The following is a 23631-nucleotide window of genomic DNA, read 5'->3' on the forward strand; positions in this document are numbered from 1 at the left end:
GAATTTAACTGTGAAAAAACTTCAATTAAGAAAGTTAATACTGGGAAGCATTAATTTCATAATTGTAAAAAAATAAAACTATCGAAAAAAATAAATTAGTACAAATGAATAGAAATAGCAATATTGAAGAAGAATAAGCCAAAGTTCAGTTTACTTATAACTTAAAAACAAAGGTTTAGTATTTCACATTTCTGATTTAAACAAAAAACGCATAAAAGTGAAAGTAAAACTGGAGTACTAGTTCATAATTCATATTTCATAATTCATATTTAAAATCTTACTATTTTAAGAACAAAATATTTTGTTAAGTTACACAACACTACAAATTAAGCCTACACATTTTCAAGAACTGCAGATTTTAAACCTGTTACAAACTGTCTCTTCAATAATATATATTTTCATATGACACATAATTAAACTTGTCAAAATCTGAACAAATCATTATTTGAATGCAAAATGATGAAAATAAACTGCTTACAAAACATATTCTAGCTAATAAAAAATATATGAGTTTCCATTTTTTTGTAATCCCCCACTGGGAGTAGAATGCTCATTAATATTCAATTATTACTATTTATTTTATGGATTTTGCAAGTAAAATCTATCCACAAATTTCAGTTTTCAAAATCTTCATATCTTCCATTGATATTTATTCACCATTGTTAAAATTTTGAAATCAAGTATACATGATAATACAATTTTCCCTAAATCTAACTGTAAGGCAATTGGTGCCAAAGAAAATGAATGCTTGTGCAGTATTCCCCCTAAAATATATCATACACATTTCCAAGCCATTATTATACAAAATGTATCCACCCATTAAACAAACCCATTTGTATTACAACTTTTACTGGGAGATTATGAAAATTAAAGTATTTTACATTTTGCATCTTACCATGAAAAAAACAGACAGACGTGAGAAAAGTGAGAAAATGAGATGCAACATTTATAATTTATTATGAGTTATGAAAAGGCTACTTACAGTTTGGTGATGAAGTTGTCAAGAAATATGTTTATAGAAAATGAAGTATATAATATTGTTAAGTATATTACAATAAACTTTATGTGTCAAGCACTAATGAACCATGACCAAAAAAAAGGTTTGTATTGTGTTAAAATGGAAAGTGTTGTGAGAAAATATGGGTGCATTGAGGGGTAGATTGGAAATCAGTCAACCATAGCAAAACCAGCCACTGTGAAATTCAAAATGAGGTATTCCCCAGAGCGGTGTTTTATGTACTGAACAATAGCATTACGAAGGTGATTTCTTTCTTTTAATTTATTTAATAAAAGTGTTATCAATTATAAGTTAATGGGTAAAAAGTCTATTAAAAAGAAAAACGGAAATTTATTGTTCAACCATGAAAATCAGAATGTAAAATCAGTATTTATTAATATTCATTCTATTAATGACTAAATTATGAAGTCAAGTTTATTTTGGGGTAAACAACCAACCAAACAATACCATTAGAAGAGACTTTACATTAAGAAAAAATAAAATTTGATATCGCAGTTTAAATTTTGATCGTTTATCTTAATCCTTAACCATTAGAAAATCCAACTAAGTACCTATTTGTTTGCAAAGCAAACACAGATTGCCAAGGACATGATTTTAAGTATGTTTTTTTTTCACTTCTAAGTAGTATGGTACATTGTTTGCAAATTAAACAATCACTAACGTTGTCCAAAAATAATTGCGGTAAATATTTAACAAAAGTATTGTCTGACGATATTACCCAAATACTAATGAGGAAGAATTTCCACCCTTTTGAAGTCGAGAGGAAAATCCAATAGAACTATAGCCGACCACACACCCAAAATATTAAACCTTTGTGCTTTTTACCTATGGTTCAAACAGGACATAAAACAAGCGTAAAACATGTTAATATACTTCAATTAAATATTAACGCTCTTATCTTTTGTTGTTTATATCTTGGGGAAAATACAATCATTTTCAGGAGTAAACAATAACTGATAATCTAAAGCCATCTTGATAAAACAAACGATTGTGATTATTGGGTGTAAATAGTAACCTATCTGACTCCTATTGTCTGATACTACTGAAAATTAACTTCTTACATGGAACTGAGCCAACATTTTAAAATCTGTTCTCATAACAGAAACTTATTTCCGCAAGTCTTTATTCTATCTTAAGAACTGTTGTCACTTAAAAGTGTTCTTTTATCAAGAAAACTTTGTGAAAGATTATAAAATATTTCTTTTGAAAGACTTGATTACTGTGTCAATGGATAAAAAAAAATTGAGAAAAAAATCATTTTGGCGATGATAGAAGCTCATCCCATTTTCCTTAAAAATTGCATGGATCTGCCTATGATAGAAGTTGTCAACTAATGTACACTCATAGAGCTTAGAGCAAGTTATTTTGTTTATAAGGACTGTTTCTCTCTTTGTAAACATTGATTTCCTTCCTTTTCTTTGACCAATCAGCAATAAGCTTTGATATGTAGTGTCAGCAGACAACTATGATCAAGATTTTTTGTTCAAAGATTTCTTGTTCAAAGCTATCTTGTTCAAAGCTATCTTGTTCAAAGTTTTTTTTTTATTGAAATCCAAGATACCCCAATTCAAGTTACACAACCAACAAAATATAACAAGCATAATTTCAAATTATTTAAGATAGGGTCATTAGTTAAGTTCCTCTGTTTGATTGTTGGTTAACGTCTAGTAGCAAATAGTTCATGCATGTTCAGGACGATCTTTCCGCCGATTCAAAATCACCCAATAAACATATACATCTTTCTAAACTTATAGCTGGCGATTAAAATCTATTCAATTATTTCTTGAGTATGTTTTCAATATATTAGCATACAATTATAAGTTTGGGGCATTGACCTCAAATGTTTGATAACTTAACAGGATAATTTGATGCATACATTGTAAGGTTTAAAAAGAAGCAGAAGATAGCAAAGGGATAATTAAGGAAGCTGGCTTGTCATGTTTTAGATTTTTTGTCAGATTTTCGGAATCCTCAGGTTTTATCCATTTGAATGCCTTGAAAAAATTTGCCTGGTGACCCCCATTTTTCTTTTTGTAAATCTTTTACATGTATAATGATAAGCCATCTGTAAAATTCTTACAAAATTTTAATTACTTTTTAACAGCTTTTGAGAACTTCAAATTGTCAATGATAAAGCTATGAAAAGTCAAGAGAGAATATTTTCCTGCCAAAATTCCAATTGTTATTATCTCGCAAGTTATTCCTTCCACAGCTACACAAATTATTTTAGCATCACTGATCTTAAAAATTATGAAAATAATTATGCAATAATTGGAAAATGAACTATATGAAAATACCTTACATGGGAGATAACTCTATACCAATTTGCTACATGAAAAAATAGAAGAACCAACTTGTTATGAAATGAACATATTATTCTACTTTTCTAAACAAACTGGTGATAGAAACTGTAAAGTCTAGGATTAAACTTTGAGATTATACTTTGTTTTGGAAGGCCTTACTATGGGTATGAGATGAAGACAACAATCAAGGAACTGATCTTTTGTTTTGGGTTTAGGAAAAGTGCATTTAAAAATGTTCATGAATCTATGCCTCACATTCCTTCTTTTTGATAGAGAATTACTCTTTCATGATTTTTATTACAATAGTCTTAAACTAGTCATTTTTGGGGTCCTTTATAACTTACTGTTTTGTGTGAGCCAAGGCTCTGTGCTGAAGACCTTTTGACCTATAATGGTTAACCTTTACAAATTGTGACTTGGATGGAGAGTTGTCTCATTGGCACTCATACCACATATTGTTATATCTATAATTATCAAATCTTTTATAAATTTCAATCACAGACATAAAGGAAAAAGAACAGCTGACGGAAGTTCAAAGACTATTATACCTCACAAGTTAAAACAATTATTTAATGCCATCATTTTTTTTGGACAAGAATAATATCTGATACATGAAAAATTGATATTTATGCTGTTTTATTATTAATGGAAAAATAAATTAATATAACATTAAAACAAATATTTGACTTACAACTTCTTTCTCATTCTAATTTTACTGCTAAAACAATTTACTTAAATTAGATAAAAGATTGAGATAAAGGCAAAAAACTTGGTTCCTTAATAATGACAATTCTCTTTGATAATGGTTTGATCTGTTAATGTTGTAAATCTGAAAGCAGGAAAATAAAAATTAATTGTTTATATCAAAAACATGAAGACCGCAGAGCAGTTCCTTGTCAGTTGTTCCGTATGCAGAAACTGACGATCAGAGATTTCAGATTGTTATGATAATGTGATCTTGAAAAGCCGACACAAAAGACTGATTGATATTTGATTGAGAAATACCCACTGTTTGCTGAAATTAACAACAACTTCAAAGAGAGGACAGGTGCTCCAATGATGTAGATTTCGTTTCTTGTACTCTTGTATACTCTATGTATGTAAAAGAATAAAAACAAAGATTTACATAAAGATTCCTGGTACAAAACAATAAAGATTTGATCTGCAAGGAGGATTTATGGAAAAGGATGCCTCTGTCCTTCTGTACTGAGTCAGCGGAGAGGAAAAATAGCATAAAATAACCTCTCGACATTAATGGTAATACATTCAAGTGCTCATAAGCAAAAGATTTCACAAAAAATTGCCACCCTTTTTCAACACATGTTTTTTATTACTTGAAAGAAAAGTAATTTTTTTGTTTGTTATAGAGTTAATTGCCATTTTACACCAAAATTCCAAAGTAATCTTTGTTTTATTTTTTTATTTTTCTTGTTGATAATAGATACATTATATTTGATGTGACAATTAATTGCTATTTCATGAGTGCTGACTTGTAAGCTACTAGACATCAGATGTGTGTCAAGAGCTTATTAATTAAAGTCTATGGGGAGGTTAATGATCAAATATTTTAATTCACTAGAAACTGAATCTTTCAAGTTTACAACTTTCTCGGTTTTGATTTTCATTGGTAACATTGCAAAAAATATCTGGTAATTTTCATTCATTTATATCACAACAATTTTTAAAAAAAAATTTTGGTAAAGGTTCAACATATAGAACAAAGAAAAACCCACGATTCTTGCTATTTAACATGTCTAAACATTTACTTCCCATCTGGGCTGTTTTGAACTTGTCCAATAGACTTTTTTTTTATTTTCATTTTTAAATTTAGATAGATATATGTACTGTTCATAACCATACCTTGAAATTGTAAAATAAAAATTTATAAATCAATATTCTATGTTGTCAAATTAATATTCTATAATGTCTAAATTTTAGATAAGTTGTAAATAAGTTTTATAGAAATGGAAATTACTTACAACAACAAAATTACAGACATCAACAACTGACAGGGGCGGAACCAGGTTTAAAGGAAAGGGGGCATAAGTGTTGGTAATGGTACTACTACTTTTTTTGTTAAATTTGGCTATTTCAAATTAACAAATTATTTTTTTTTTCAACCAAAAAGGGGACATACCATCTACACTCTCCCAAAATTAGAATCTTACTTTGACTGATGTCAGTGTACCTTACTTTTATTCTTCTACATGTGGTATGAAAGTTAAATATTGATTTTTTATTGTTCAGAGTAAAAATAAGTGCAAGTGGGTAGAAAACTACATGTATGACTTGTGAATTTAACTAATTAATATCTATAGAAACTTTTATACGTCACATTATGCAATCTGATAAACAAACACCCAAGTGTATTTGCACTTAGAAATCTTTTTATGGGTAATTATCATGTTTATAACCTCATTATCTACATAAAAGAGTATTAAAATCATTTGCTTTCATATGCATGGAATCGAACATAAAATATAAAAAAAAATCATCATCTTTTTCATAAAGAACGATTGTATATACCATAACAGAAACGGAATCGAACAAAAAATATAAAAATAATTCATCGTCATTTTCAAACAGAATGGTTGTATATACCATAACAGAAACTTGACAATCATATTCCTCACATGAAATGAACATTTAAATTGTGTTAAGTATAACTGACGATAATTAATCAATTAATGAGAAATAATACACAAAGGACATTGACAACTGTTCGGATATAATACTACTATCAAAGCACGGGGCCTCTCAATTTAAAATCTTCAACAACTTTCTTTTTTAATGAAGACCAAGAATTGTCACCTAGAAGACATATTAATATCCCTCTTCATGACAATACTATTTAATTTTGTCGATTCTTAAACCGTATTCAGTACCATGTACCATTTTCCGATTGTCCAAAAATAAAATGATCTTGAACAATTCTTTTTTAATGAAGACCAAGAATTGTCACTAAGAAGACATATTAATATCCCTCTTCATGACAATACCGTTTCAATCTCGCCAATTCTTTAGTACCATGTACCATCTTCCGATTGTCCAAAAAATAAAATTTGTCTTAATTAAAAGGAAAAATTTGAAGATTAATTTAATATCAAATTACAAGACATAAAACATTGTAAGGACACTGCACTGTGATAGATTCCTTTGTGCCGAATGTTTATCTACGATGTTTAATGTACAGATCAGTTACCCCTGTTGACATAGTCTATTTTTTTGAATAGATAGATCAACATTTCGACACAATACACATTGTGTTAAAAGATAACCTTTAATGTATAGATTACTTTCAGATTTAATTTTAGACTTTTCCTGCCGTGACATTTTTTTAACACCTACGATACGTTATGCACGGTCATGAAGTGGTTCCAAGGCTGGAGTCGTTCTAACAACACTCAGAGATATCATCAAACCTTTGCCAATAACCAAATAATGACATTAAATCTTTGTAGTGTCAGTTTTAAAAGTTTTCATCTTAAATTTTCCGTCCTGATTTACGTATTACGTTACATGATTAATTTAAAGAAAAGGACAATGCGTATATTTACATGTAATTGAACAAACAGCCATGTGAGGTTTAGTTTTAAACAAGGGGTAATTTAAAATATTGACATTGAACCTCCAATCTTTTGTAAAGATTTATCTTAAACAAGGTGAAATTGTTACTATTTCGATCATTATTTTATAGTCTTTAGTTCTTTGTCGAAGGACTCCATGAGACACAGGAATCTTTTGTTGTTAGTTGGATTGTAATTTTTGACATACAATGTCACTGATTGTCAATAATGGTCCCACAGATTAAGATAGGCTTGTCTACAAATTTGCTCAATTTAATAATTTAAAATAATTCTGAAAGAATTTTAATTCTATTTTACGTCTTCGGATATTGTTAGTATATACAATAATGATCCAATTCGATTATATATCTTAATTTTTTAAATTGTTCTGTCGTCAGCAAGTTTTTTTTTTTTATAATATGAATAGCATTAATTATGAACACAACAAGTTTTCGAACAAATGAATAAACAAAATTTACCACTTTTATGTATACATATATCATTTAGTTACTGATTTGTACTTTTAAGATTGAAATCTTTATTATAAAATTTGTAACTTCAACAAAAAATTTGCAGGAAACTTGCCTAAATTTAAAGATTTTTATTACAGATTAAGAGAGTTTTCCTATTGTTGAAGAATATGTTAAAAACACATAGAGACAGACATTTGACATAAAAGTCTGCACGAGATTTGGCTCTTTGAAGATAAAACTTTTCTCCCAAAAGATAAAAGAGAATTTTAACAATAACTTAAACTAATTCTTTCATATCATTGAGGTTTAAATTGGTGATAACAATTTTACAATCTATGAATTTTGAAACATCAAGTCCAAACAATTTAAAAAATTGAAACTTTTTTCATATTATAATATAATAAAGGTAAAAACTCATCAATCTTTCCCCGGTAAAATTATAATGTTAATGAATTCATTTACACTTTATTACAGTTAACTGATCAAGTTAAGAATAATTTGACAAAACCCTTATATAATAGCAAAACGCATATTCATTATATAATACCAATTTTTCACAAGGAATAGATATAGCCATTAGTTAACAGGTGGTTTGTTGCAGTGTTACATGTTTGTTTTTTGTTCATTTTTTGTACATAACTTAGGCAGTTATTTTTCTGGCTTGAATTGTTTTACATTTGTCATTTCGTGAAAGTTATAGCTGACTATGTGGTATGGGCTTTGCTTATTGTTGAAAGCTGTACAATAATCTTTTGTTGTTAATTTCTGTGTCATTTGGTCTCTTGTGAAGAGTAGTCTCATTGGCAATCATGTAATTTATAGCTGACTATGTGGTACAGGCTTTGCTTATTGTTGAAGGCTGTACGATCATCTACTGTTGTTAATTTCTGTGTCATTTGGTCTCTTGTGAAGAGTAGTCTCATTGGCAATCATGTAATTTATAGCTGACTATGTGGTACAGGCTTTGCTTATTGTTGAAGGCTGTACGATCATCTACTGTTGTTAATTTCTGTGTCATTTGGTCTCTTGTGAAGAGTAGTCTCATTGGCAATCATGTCACATCTTCTTTTTTATATCATATAATTTGGAGTCTGATGATGCTATTCTTTACTGTTCTTCATCTTAAAGTCACTGATATATTTTGATTTTGAATAACAAATAATGTTTTAAAAACTTTAATTAAAGGGACCACAATATAACATAATAATCTTTTGGCACTAACAATTCCTGACTGTTGAATTTTTATTTATTGAATGTCCAGTGGCAAATACTTCATATACATTAAGAATGACAGATGTAAGATTTTATACAATAATACTTCCCATCTAAGACAAGCTTATGAACAAATACCGGTACAGTATATGAAATGTGAAAAATGATATATATGCCAAAAAGATATGATATAAAAATAAGGAGATATGGTAGGATTGTCCACAAGACAACTATCAACCAAAGTTCAAATAAAGTGGATGTAAGCAATAATAAGTAATTATACAGCCTTTAAGCATGAGTGCCACCAAGCCACTATGTCTGTCACCACACAGATTCTTTATATTTGGTCTCCAATTCATCACTAGAGTAGAAGTGTAAAAAATATATTGTCCATACATGTTACTAAAAACCTAGCCAAATAAAGTGAAGGATTGACTATACTTTTTTCTGATTTAGATGTAATAATTTTTTTAATGAAAGAACTTCTATTCATTATTTTTTGCCAAGCTTGGTTCAGATTGTCCCTGAATTTTTAGAGAGAAAGATATAACTGAGAATTTTCAAAGAAGATGAAAATGCAAAAAGTTAACGGAAAGCCGACAGATTCAAAGTGATAGACAAAATTCTCCCCAACCTCTTGAACCAAAGAGCTTAAAATAAAGATATCTTGAAATGCAAAAAATAAGTGCCGGTAGTTTTTTTATTGTAGCTTCAACTGAACTAAATATATCAGGTGTTCAATTAGAAATTCAACCTTCTGACAATTTAAAGATAGACAGTATTGTGTAATACTACAACCAACTACTAGTTGATAAAATAAACAGGCTTATCATTATTATCTGGCTTATCTCCCTTGATTATGCATCAAGATCTGACAGGGGAGATAATAAAATGACAGGACAAGATATTTGAAGGCCAAAACAAGCTAATATTATTGAACAATATCAAAAACTCACAAGATGCTTTGCTTGTTATAGATTGTGTCAAATGCCAACATTCTTGACTTCTATTCTTATGAAAATATACAATGCCAATTTGTTTTTTTTCGCTGATTTTATTTTTTAGTTTGATTTAAAAATTTGATTATATGAAGTAAAATTTTTGTTTAAATGATCAAAATCATGTTCAATATTGCAAATATTGAAATTGTGAAATTGTAGAACAATTGTACAAGATATATATTTCCCCCTCTTTCTGCATATTTGAAAATATTTATAAGATGACAGTTTAAAAAGATGTAAAATTTGCTATGCTATCTTTGACACTTTCTCTCCCCCTTTTTCAGAATATTTGAAAGTATGACTTGAAGATGTCAATCAGGTTTTCAACAAATGTAAGTTTAGGTAAGCCCTCCTTGCATAGTATAATAAAAATTCCAAAGTATTTTCTAAAATTGAGAAAGGAAATGGGGAATGTGTCAAAGCGACAACAACCCGACCATAGAGCAGACAACAGCCGAAGGCCACCAATGGGTCTTCAATGTAGCGAGAATTCCCGCACCCGTAGGTGTCCTTCAGCTGGCCCCTAAAAATATGTATACTAAACTCCGAATTATACACAAGAAATTCTGCATATTTGAAAGTATGACTTCAAGAAGTCAATGATATTTTAAGCAAATGTCAGTTTTGCTATGCTCTTATTTGAGGAATTTCCCCCCCTTTTTTTTTTAGCAAATTTGAAAGCCTGACTTCAAGATGTTGATCTTATTAATAGGGTATAATCAACAGACTGAACCAAGCACAAACAAGAATGTGTCCTTAGTACACGAATGCCCCACTCGCACTATCATTTTCCATGTTCAGTGGACCGTGAAATTGGGGTAAAAACTCTAATTTGGCATTAAAATTAGAAAGATCATATCATAGGGGACATGTGTACTAAGTTTGAAGTCGATTGGACTTAAACTTCATCAAAAACTACCTTGACCAAAAACTTTAACCTGAAGCGGGACAGACGGACGGAGGCACAGACCAGAAAACATAATGCCCCTCTACTATCGTAGGTGGGGCATAAAAATAAAACAAATCCACCCTCCCTGAAAAGTTAAGACTTCTTTGACAATTCAAGGGAGGTAATTGATGAATCTTTCAATGTAATTTTGATAACATTTGGATTGATTTCAAATTAATTAAGACATTTTTAGAGAAGAAAAAAAAACCATCCCACTTCCTCTCAGAAGTTATTTATCTAAATTTGACATTTCAAAGCAACTAATAAAGATTATAAATCATATATATATTTTTAATTCTTGTCAATTTATATTAGTATTTTTGCACCGATGAAACATTTTGAACGAGTACATTCTAAAATCCTAAGTGGAAAAGGGGCAGTGATGTAAAGTAAAATAAAGTACACCACAATAAAAGACCGATTTTTGTGTATTATTGTCCCCGCACTTGGCGATTGCACAATAAATCATAATACAAAGATGTAAGCACGCCACACAAATAAAGTTTAATGCACATTAAACTAAACATAGATTAATACATCAAAACGTATTTGTTCCGACAGAACCTATTAACTTTGTGAAATATTCTTTTTTCAAAAGAACAAAGTATTTTTGCTAAACATAAGCAGAACAAAACTTATTTGGATCAGCAAACAATAGGTCAGAACAGAATCAAAGAAGTGAGAAAAAGAAACCCTCGTTACGATTATTTAATGTTTCGCCTATTCTCTCGATGAAATAGAAAAATTTTGGTTCACTGTTCACGACATTTGATGCATACAATGGCTTATGACAATTCATTTCTTAATAATAGCTGAAATACAATTTAAAGAAATAATATCTGTGATTGATAGTTTTAAACTTCAAAGTATGATACTCAAAATAAAATTTAATCAATGGCAAAGAACCGAGTTTCGCAATGACCATTTGTATTCCGTTCAGGTCTGATGTTATTAAGCACAGTTACATGTATTTGTGAAAACAACGGGACTAACTTTAGAAATTGGTACAAAAGAGTCGAAATCAGGGGAAAAAATTCCATTTAACTTGAGTTAATAAAATATGAATTTATTATCAAGTCGGTGGGTGAATCTTTTTATCGTAATTTTGATCATGAGTACCTTCACAGTGGGATAACGGCAAAATTGAAAATTAAAATGTTTTAAAATTATATATGCTTCAATCGAAAGGATTAATAAAAGGATGTTGGATAAACATAGAGAATGGAATTGAATATTATTTTGATTTCATCTTTTATGTTTTTGCTTCATGAGATTTGGTATAATAAGATATTTGGGGTTGTACTAAAAAGAAATCTAAATATAAATTTCCTTGGCTGAATATTGGGACAAAGTTCATAATGTCATCCATTATTTTCTAAAACTAATGTAACACTGTTAACATTTGCATTTTAAGATAAACACTTGCCTCCGCACCCTCTCTGAAACTTCAAAATTTTATTCAAGATAAAATTGAGAACAGAAACAGGGAATGTGTCGAAGATCTACAAAAACCTTACTTAAGAGCAGAAAACAGCCCAAAGCTAGGGAGAAAAGAAAATACCACACCTGAAGGCAGGCTTCAATTGGCCCCTAAACAAAAATGTATTCTAGTTAAGTGATAATAGACGCTGCATTCAATATTTATAGATTTGATGGTACACTCAAATAAGATTTTTCTATAAAAAAGCCCTAAGCTCAAAGTACATTGGCATCTCAGATCCCAAATTTAAATATGAGACAAGTGCAAAACTCTCGTGTCATTTCTTTTTGTTATATGTTATTTATTTTTATTATGTAAAACGACAGGTTTTTGGTTCATATAAACACAGTGATGTCGATTCATGTATTTTTGTGGGTACCAAATAAAAATTACAAATTGGTGGATATTGAATTTCAAAGTTTGGCCAAAGTCTGCATACAAGCCTACAGAAAAATTTGTCAAACAATGAACATTTAATTTCATGGTTTACCTGTATCCACATAATCCACGAAAATTGGTATCCAACGAATAATAATGAATCCACAGTATTAAACAAAGTGGATTAATAAGGCATTGTTACCTCCTAGTGGATTAATAAGGCATTGTTACCTCCAAGTGGATTAATAAGGCATTGTTACCTCCAAGTGGATTAATAAGGCATTGTTACCTCCAAGTGGATTAATAAGGCATTGTTACCTCCAAGTGGATTAATAAGGCATTGTTACCTCCAAGTGGATTAATAAGGCACTGTTACCTCCAAGTGGATTAATAAGGCATTGTTACCTTCAAGTGGATTAATAAGGGATTGTTACCTCCAAGTGGATTAATAAGGCATTGTTACCTCCAAGTCTCTTTCCATCATGGCTTGCCTTTCTTCTTATCCATTTAATCTCTTTTCAAATCTCTACTTCTCTATGACTTTTTTTTCCTAAAAATAAAAATAAAGTGTTGGATTCTATGAATATTTTTTTTCCTTCTTGATTTTCAAGTCAGGTTTTTTATATCACATTCAGCACCATCTGGCCAAGGGGTCAAAGGGGTTTAAGAAATGTTACAAAAGACTATGGTTTACAAAGTAAAATTGAAAATGTAAATGGGGAATGTGTTAAGAGACAGCATCCTGAACAAAGAGTAGAAAACAGCTGAAGGCCACCAATGGGTCTTCAACACAGCGAGAAAATCCAGCACCCAGAGGCAGGCTTCAGCTGGCCCCTAAACAAAAATGTGATAATGGACATCATACAGTACTAAACTCCAAGAATACAAAGACCTGACTTGGGACTTGTGTATATATTTTTTTGTTCTCTATGAATGTTAGATAGCCCAAAACTCTTTCTGAAATATATTATCAACATTCCACAAAAGACTCAAATAAATATCTCTTCTATGAATCATGTTCTAACAGTTTATCTTTCAAATATGCTACTGGAGTCTCTTTTGCTTTAAAAAAATATTTTCAACTCATTCAAAAATCAATTTGGAAGGAATTAAACCAAGAACGTGAGCTGAACATGACCAAATATCCAAGTAAGTTTGCAAACTAATTTGATTTGGCATCTGAAAACCTCTTTTCAACATTTTTTGTCTATTTTTATTAACTATGACATGGGGATCACAAAATCAATAGGAAATTTCCTTTCATTATATATGACCAAATATTCCAAGAAGGGTGCAAAAAAAGGTATAAAGTATTAGAATAGGAATCCGCTAACAAAAAGACTAAAGGACAGACAGACTGACGGACAGGTAAAAAACCTAAATACCCACCACCCCCATCTGAAGCCATACTTCATAGCGTGGGGTATACAATAAAGGTCTATAAAATATAAAGACCACCAAAATCTTTCTTCACACCTCAATAATAGTCTCCTCCAGATTTATATATGTTGTTAACAAACAGACTGACGGACTGGTAAAAACCTATATACCCCTGCTCTGTACTTCGTAGCGTGGGGTATACAATAAAGGTCTATAAAATATAAAGACCACCAAAATCTTTTTTCACACCTCAATAATAGTCTCCTTAAGATTTATATATGTTTGTCAAATACTTCAGTAGAACTTAGTCTGTCCAAATTGAGTTTTTATGTAGATGAGTTTTGTCATGAGAGATGAGGTATAATTCATTAAGACAGCAACTTAACAAACAAAAAAGAAACCAATGATATATGGTTTATAAATGCAGTTTTTATTCAGATTTAAGTTATATATATGCTGTCTCAAAGAAATTCTAGCTTTCATGCCAACTCCTTTAAATGTTAAAAATTTGTCCCCTTCAAAAACTTATCCAAGGGGATATAGGTGGCCTAAAGCAAGGCAAATTTTCTTCCTTTTCCAACATCACACTTGTTTCCTGTTGGTCTGGTTTACAGAACTTTCTATTGCATTAATCATAAATATGTTCTGGTGCTGAATATGCATTAACTATTTGCCACTGGACATCATCTGTAATACAAGATTATATCTGAAACAGGACATCAATATGATAATTGTGGTTCTCACATTTAAGAGAAAGGCAAGGCAAAAGAAAAAAAAAAAAAGAGAAGACAAACAACAGTATACAAAATGCAAGGAAAACTAAAGACTAAGCAAGACCAACCCCATCAAAAATTGGTAAGTGCTTTAATATATGATTAACAAAATTGTACACAACATGGATGGACAGAAGGACACGAAATGCCAACTAATGGTCAAAGATTTAATCATAAGTCAGTGGCTTGTTTCAGAAGGTTATGTCTTAAAATGGTCAACTAGGACCATTTTATGATTATTTTCTCGAAGTTGTTTAGAACAATTAAACTGGATAGTTACAATTTTAACCTTTTTAATATTGTTTAATAAGCTGATTTTTCGCTTTTAGCAGAAAACTATCGACTTTTGAATGATTATAAAAAACATTTAAAAGAAACAAATTCCTTTCAGAAAATACATTAAGACAATATTGTAGCAAAATTATCCCCTCCCCCTCTGAATTAACAGTTTATTTTTTTCTGGAAGATGGATGGGGTGAAGACCACTATGTTGTTTTTACCCCCATCAGCCATTTGGCTTCAGACACTTTGAAAAAGGTTATCCTTTGATTGTGTTGATTACAACAATTCCATTTTTTGTGCACATTTGTTTAAATGATATATTCAAGTACCTTCCCTGGGGGGAATATTTGTTTAAATGAACCTGCACTTAGATATTATCTACTATTGCCCTTTTTAATCCCAAAATAAAAGACCTAATAAAAAGTCTCCATTATCATGAATATACCAATAAATAAAGAAGCTATTAAATTGAAATTCACAAAAAAATAAATCATTATATCAAACCTAACATCTAAACAAACATATTATTCATGTAATAATCATGGCAAGATCACAAATCTAAAAGAGCTGTCTAATTTACTCTTCCCACTTGTAAAAAGCAAAGAAAAATTAGAATTTCTAAAATAAACTTGTTAACAAAGCTTAGTGAAAGTATCTGGCATTGATAGCCGATTTAATTCTCTTCAAATCCACGCATCTAACCTAACAATACATCGGAGAATGTGCTTTTTAAGATAAATTACTATAGTTATTGCATGCACTTGCGCTAACAATAGTAATACAATTACTCAATCAACTAGCAATGATCCCGATTTTAATTACGGGACGGAGATTTTACGTGACATGCAAAGTCAATTAATTGTTGAAAAATCTCGGAAATAGCACCTTCTAACAATCACAATTCATTTGAAATTTACAAAAAAGTTAAGCTTTGAATTCAATTAATTGAAAAAGACTAGGTATTGACATTCATGTTCGTTACACGTTTAAACTTCAACAACATGGAGAATAATTAAAACGTTGGAAAATAGAAAAAAAATATCAAAAGTATACCAAGAAACATTAGCAAAAACATCAGGATTTTTTTGTTTTCCAATAAAGAATATAATAGGGAAATTTCATTAAAGACCATTATATCAAATTTGTTAACAAAACAGAAAAGAGTTTAGCAATGGAGATCAGGGATTCGAGTTCATGCAAAGAATAAATTTGACTAAGTTCCCTAATTAACAAATACTGCAGACTTAATTTGCATTTGCATGTAGTAAATTTATATGTAATTGAACAATAACTTAATTTTGTTTTGTATTCTATGAAAGTTTTCTCTTCTTTTATGTGTCAATTTTTCTAATAAGGCACAAAACAAACTGTAACTTGCCCTATTTACATGAAATTCATTGTATCAAATATTGGCAGGCAGTTGTGTAAAATCTTGTTTATTCATTCAATTGCAAGTTCCATCTTAATCAGCCTTTCCTTTTTTGGTGTAATTCAGATTCTGTTAAATAGTAAGATATGTAGTGCCATTGATTTACATATATCATAATACATTGTAGTAGTAATTTCGATTTTTTTTTTTTTATTATATTTTCATTTATTTTTCAATATTATCAAAGATTCAATATTCTTCATTAGTTCAACTTCTTTCAAAAATTACTCAACGGCTATAAATATTGAATTAAATTATAAATGAATTAAAAGTTTAAGCTAACTTTCTGAAAGGGCAACAACTAAAAATTTTTTTTATCAAAAAATAGATACATCTTTTGGCATTTCTGATGTTGACTACTCTGCTTTTGACATAATATAGAGTTTTTAAACTGACTATGAAAATAATTGTCTCAATATTTTATACAATGTAATTAAAATTATATTTTGGTCCTCTTAGACAGTATCTTAAGAAAGTAGGGCTAATATCACCTTACTCCACCCTTTTTGGCTATCTATCCAAGTTATATTGACCCCTACATATCTATTATTCAACAGCTACAATGGACCAGAAGAACCATTGCTAAGCAGTCTAGGGTATGCTGTTTCTGCAATCAAAATGGCAAATGTTAAGCACTACATGAATTCTAGTGTGAGCTGTTATAAAATATACCAATCCCCCAAACCTAATCCAAGCAATGAGGTCCACCTCAGGGGGTGCTGGATTTTTTGGCAGCGTTGATGATTCAAGAGCTATTGGTGGCCTTTGGCTGTTATCTGCTCAGTGGTCTGGTTGTTGCCTCTGACATATTCCCTGTTTCCCTTCTCAATTTCAATGAGTTTAGTTACTTTTATATATCATACTTCTTATTGCAAATCCTAACAACTTCTGTTATATTATTGGAAAAACCAACCAAAAGACTCTTTGCCAACTGCTACGGGTGAAAAAGCACATAGCTAAAAGTACAAGTAACCTCTAAGATGTGGTCGTGATTAAATAACAAAAGTCATACGAGGATGTCCTATATATATTGCAAAATTTATTTTAAATGTAAATTTAATTTCTACCGAACAATGATCACAAGGAAATAGAAAAAGAATTTATTATTTGAAATATGATTTCTTTTTCATCAATAATGATCAATTTCGAAATATTAAAAAGGCATCACCCCATTATTAATATATCTTTGAAATATTGAAAAATATTGCACATTTTTGTGCATGCATTAAAATAAACTGCATTATTGTTCAGGAAGTGGTAGATATTAATGCTATAAAATTCCCTAATTCAACAAAAAACAAAAACTATCAAATTAAGTGTCTCACTTCAAGTATGTGCCATAAGAGTACTTCCTTTTGGACAATGTAATATTGGGTGGTCTTATTCTTAAAGGTCAAGGTCAATTATATAACAAGGAAAAATATTGAATATCACGTCTCCAATAATTATCTAATAATATTATATTTATTTTTCTAACTAGAAACAATTATTTTTTTTATTTTTTTTTCATTTCTGTAAAATAAATAGAAAACTACTCAACAGAAAATTTCTGACAAAACAAGAAATCAAATGTCATTTTGGTTACTTTTGTTGTTGGATTGCACATTCATTGACAAATTTCCCACATCTTTGATTCATAATTTCTGCCAAAACCAGGATGAAGTATTTAACTGGTAACATAACTTGAAAACAACCGAAATCTTGTCAACATTAAAAATATGGTTGTTTTGGGGGTTATTTCTTGTAATAAACTTCCTACTCAAGGTCAAGATACCGACATGAATTTTGACCTTCATCATTTAGAGGTCAACTATTCTAAAATGCAGGACAAGTGCTTCCTTGTATGACCAACATTGCTTAGAATCATTTTAAATTTATTGGTTCTGCACTAGGTCAAGGTCAACTGCAAACAAGGAAAATCTTGTAAAGGCGTAAGCAAAATTTATCATCTGAAGGTCAAAGATGCTTGAATGTTTCTTATGAAGGTCAGAAATGCGTAATTAATTCTTTTGATGATGATAATTAGAGATGACAGTAGCATAGAATGACTAGAAATATCTCTTTATGCTTTGATGAAAAAAAACTTCCTGAAAGGCCACTTCCTGTGACAACTAAAATAACTTCATCCAATATACAGAATCTTTTAATCTGGTGCAAAAAGGTCACAAAATCTTCAATTGAAAAGGATTTTGGCTAATAAAACTATGTCAAGAGATAAATAAATCCACAATACTGTATGATGATAATTAGGCAATATCTATCATTTTAAAAGGATCTAGCCAAATAATATTAAAAACAATTTTTTTTCCCCCATAGTACACGGATGTGACACTCGCACTATCAATTTTTATGTTCAGTGGACCGTGAAATTTGGATCAAAAATCTATTTTGGCACTTAAATCAGAAAGATCATATCATAGGGAGCATGTGTACTAAGTTTCAAGTTGATTGAACTTCAACTTCATGAAAATCTACCTTGACCAAAACTTTAACCTGCAGCAGGACAGACGGATGCACAGACGAACGGACGCACAGACGAGAAAACATAATGCCCCTCTACTATCTTAGGTGGGGTATAAAAATCTGGAACTTAAAATTGACATTTTAAATCAGAAGAGCATAGTTCAGGAAAAAAATAAGCTAAAATATTTATAGGTTGTGGAACTCCTTTTCAAGATATTTAACTTTTCCTGTATAATGTGCATAAGCATTATTTAGGTCTCAAATCGTAAGAAATGACATCTAGAATCTGCTTAAATTTTGGTATTGAAATTCAGTTCTTTCTAAGCTATTGAAGTCTTCTATGAAAAGAAAAAATGGGTGATATGGGGGCAAACTTATTTTTACCCAGTATGGTAGGAAAATCAAAGGAGTTTAAAAATTCCCAAACCTGAAATGACCTCATCTTCGATCTAAGATTTTAACATATATATGGCATTGGATGGGGTTTATAGAAGAGAGAATTATGGGCAAAAATGAGGTGCTTAAATATAAATTAATAGCAGAGAATAATGGGCAAAATTTATAAAGAATAACGAAAATGGCTTAAAATATTAAAGAAAAGGTCTAACCAGATTTTGATAATGTCACGTAATAATACTAAAGACTATGATAAAAATAGTTCAACAGGTCAAAAGCATTGCACTTAAACACAATTCTATGCAATTAATTAACCATCTACAAATAGATTGTTCCTAGAATTTTTGTTTTTGATCAATTCAACACCATCTCTTATGAAATTTAATCTCTATTATCAAATCTTTAACTGCTACTTAAAAGCAGTGCACGTCAACCTCAATAACCCAAGCAAACAAGGGGAAGTCCTTAATTATCATAGAAAGGAGGGAATCTTATCTCTGTCTATCGGTTGAATTAGTCAGTGTTTCCTTCCCCTGCTTTTTTGTCAAGTTTTTCTCAAAAGGAACCAGAAATGACAACTCCGGAGAAGAAGTCTTCGTCAAGGAGTCTCGTCTAAGTGGCTGTCACAGAATACTCCAATTGTCACTTAAATAATCTTTTTAATTACCAATTAATTGTTTTGTTCCTTGTTGACCACTTTAAGACAAATCAAAACATAAAAATTTATGAATCAGCTGCGTAAAAATAATGCAAAATTATGAAATATTCTAAGTGAAGATAAGTTTGAAAACTTTTGTTCAAGGACATAGTGCAGAGACCATGGGAAAGTTGATACATGTATTACAAAACTTCTATGATATCATTGAGTGTGTGTACAAAAAAAAGGTCAAATTTGATCTCTACTTTACATTAAAGTTTATGATAGAAGAATAATAATCATGTGTAATTATTGTGATAGTTACAAATACTTATAGAAATTATTACATAACAAGCATTTTCATTTTAGATTTTATTGAAAAATGCAGTAAATTACATCTTACAGTAGTAAAAGTTGTAATTTCAAACTTTATTTTTTTGGGTTTAAATATTCATTTTCATCATGAAGGTGTAATTTATTATTTCTGTATAAGCCTATCCAGTTTCCTGAAAAAACACTTGGAGAAACCATTCCCGGCAGACTTTATAGATGACTTTTTAGCTAGTTCAAACTGTTGCCCCCCTGTCCAACTTTTTTATTTAGGGAAGATGAACAGCTTGTTCTCCTAAACAACACATAAACAGTGTTTTACCCCAAATTTTCAAATAGCATCATAGAAATATTATAGCACAGGTTTTCCCCAAAATATAGCACCATGGCCATACCCGTAGCCAGGGGGGTTCATCCGAACCCCCCCTTGAAATCAAATAAGCACTGTTAAAGTCAACGTTTTGTTGAAATTGTGACTGTTAAAGTCGAGTTCATGAGTCCAACGAACCCCCCTTTGGAAATTCCTGGCTACGGGCCTGATGGCCCTTAATATAGTCTATTATAAAACCATCAAAGGTAACACCATGGTAGAAAATATAGCACCAGGGTACCACAATACTTTAAGGCCCTAGGAAGAACACTCATAAGGTTTATTGCTTGGTTAAATGCTTCTATCTTTTGTATTGGAAATAATATGTCAGATTTTGTTGATCAGCAATTGCAAAGGGCAGTAGCAGATCCAGTCTTCAAGGGCAACATTTTTGGCACTCCCCTCCCTCCACCCCCTAAAAAAAATCGGCCATGATTTACAATGTAGGAATTGGGTATTTATTTACTCACAAGTCTTAAATGCTGCTGCTGTAGTAACCACCTCTAGCATTATTAACCTCCCCCTTACTCCAGTTTATAAAATGAATTTTACAAGGAAGATTATTTCAAATAAACATTAATGTAAATCAAATAAAACTCAATTGCCATGAATTTTTCCATTCGGAAATACAACAGAGTCACTTCAAAATTCAACACTCGGTGATTTGGTACAATACGTAAAAAAGACAGTCGCTTAATAAGAAACAGACATAGCATTCATTCAACAGACTGAGAAAAGTTTCAAGAGATAAAAGACATTTACTACACAAAAAATTAATGAAAAATTGTTTAAAATAAATGAGATTTCTATGTTAAAAAGAAGCGACAATTGTTTGCAGTCATCATCAAGACTTTGGAATGTATGTTTACATATTAACCAAGTTTATTATATTATCTCAATTTACAACAGACGAAATTTTAACTCAATCTGTAGTCACAAATCACCTTGGGAAAATATAGGAATTTTTGAGAAGACAAGAACTTCTTTGAGAATGCAGTATATAAGTAAAAAATTAAAACCTGGACAAAAGACAGCATATTTAGACTCACCAAAGCCCACATGCCTCTCCTAACAACTCCTTCTTCTCCCTCACTTTACATGTACACCACCAAAATAAAACAATAGACTGTATTTTCTTCACAATATGATAATTGTTTCAACTCTATAAACCAAAGTTTATACCTAAAGCATTTTTCCATATTCTGTTTATGCTTTTTTTGTTTTAACATAACCATCTATAATTAAACATCTCACTTAAACTATTAAAATTTTTGACTCTTTAAATTTCCAAATTTTTCAAATACATTGATTTTTTTCGATCACAGAATGCTTTACTTCGATTGGTATGCCATCGAGCAAAGTTTAACCTCAGAATTTGGTATTAATTAAACATATAAACTTTTAAAATTTTTATCTCAATCAATGAAATCATTTCAATCACGATAAATACTTGATTTTTTTCAATCATGATACAGCACGATTTTAACTCACAAATACCAAACGCATCCATCTCTAATTGGAAACGGTAGTTTATGAAGACATATGCTTAGTGATGACTGATAGAGCATTTAATGCCACAATCTTACACTACTAACATTATTTGCTGACAATTTAAACAGGTTTTTAACAGGTTTATTGTTTATTAGGGAACCAGTCTTTCAGCAGACAATTAGCTTAACTTATCTTCTGCAATGTGAATCAAGTGCACCCAAACTTTTTTGCCTCTGCATTGAAGACTTCTGGTAAAAAACTTGCATGATAAGTTACAACTATAGATATGTCATCTGTCGTTTATTTTTTATTTTCTGCATTTCTTTATAATGTCTTTGTTTATTGCCATTTCATGACTTGTTAAAATTAATGAGCACTGGTATAGACTTTATACCCATACTTAAGGTCAAAAAGTAGAATAATTGATTTCACCATGTAGGAATAAGAATTTTCTATTTTTAGCTGTAGGATTTATACTCTTTGTTGTCTCAATTTATTCATGTGCTATTTTTATGGTATGGAAAATTAGCAATCCATGGAAATAATAGCTTTTAAGGTCAGTTGACTAAAACCTCCAAAAACAATTCTAAACTGGTAGGCTTTCTGATAAATATACCATGATTTTGAAACTTTGTTCCTACCAAAAACTCAACTGTCTACATGGGTTTTTTAAAGTTGTAATTGTATTCTTATTCTTAAAGGTCAAGGTCAATTATATAATATAGTAATTGTAATTCATCATTTATACAAAAATCTTTATCAAAAATTATATTTCTCACCGCAAACTGCTGATTACAAAATGTCAAAATTGTCTGTAATTCCATAGAAAAAATATATCAATTGTGAGTTTGACACATGTTTTTGAAACGCCTTTTGGCTTTAAAATATCAATTCTTACATTAATCTTAATTATTTTTAAGATCATAAAATACAAAAAGGCAGTTAGAGAACAGCCAAAACTGTCCAAGATGAACTTTGTCTGAGTGAGGTGTAACCTTAATTTTATGAATTGGAAATATAAATAGTAAATATCTTTGACTTTTTTGGGTTTGCAGGCAGGGTCAAGTACCAATTGGCCCAATAGTTTCAGAAAATAAATCTGTATGTGTAGGGTTTTTGTTTTTTTGTGGTGCTGAATTTTCAATTGTTTTCAATATCATTCATACTTTAATGCTTAAAATTACTCAATGACAACATGACTAAACAGTGCTTGCCACTTGTAGTCTTATGATGCATCTCAGCCAAATGTTCACTTCAGTTCTACTGTTGGGTGGTAGGGAGGATCATTAGACATGATTTTGTAAAAGGAACGCCCAAGGACCATCCCACCAAAATTTGGTTTAAATCTGCAATAATCTTTAAGAGGGGATAATCTTTACAAACAATATTGTTTTTACCATAGTTTCTAATGTATAAATGCCAGTGCTATGAGAAAATTTCATCACTGGAATTTTGAAATTACCTAAGGACAACATGCCTGAACAGTATTTGTCATTTCAAGTCTTACGATATGATACAACCTTATGTTTGTATCAGTTTTATTTTATTTTCAGTAATGGTGGCCATCTTGGTTGGTGGTTGGGTTTATTAAACATAATTATTAAAGAGGAACATTCAATGATTGTTCCACCAAAAGAGGAGAAGAGTTTCAATTTTTGTGTAATAATCTCATTTTTAGTAATGGTGGCCATCTTAGTTGG

The 23631-nt window shown here is 30.4% G+C and overlaps 1 protein-coding gene across 2 annotated transcripts in view; it reads right to left on the bottom strand.

Annotated features, from left to right (window-relative positions):
- LOC139481788 (transcription factor egl-13-like) overlaps positions 1-12928 on the bottom strand; it is a 97185-nt gene extending 84257 nt beyond the window's left edge. The window contains exon 1 of one of the 2 annotated variants that reach the window (XM_071265291.1): positions 12844-12928. The gene's annotated coding sequence lies outside the window, so the exon portion shown is untranslated. Of the gene's footprint in view, positions 1-982; positions 1001-12843 lie in introns of those variants that run through there. The other variant, XM_071265292.1, reaches the window with a different exon arrangement.
- Positions 12929-23631: the final 10703 nt, after the last annotated feature.

Source organism: Mytilus edulis, chromosome 7 (genome assembly GCF_963676685.1).
Source record: "Mytilus edulis chromosome 7, xbMytEdul2.2, whole genome shotgun sequence".
Lineage (NCBI taxonomy): Eukaryota > Metazoa > Mollusca > Bivalvia > Mytilida > Mytilidae > Mytilus > Mytilus edulis.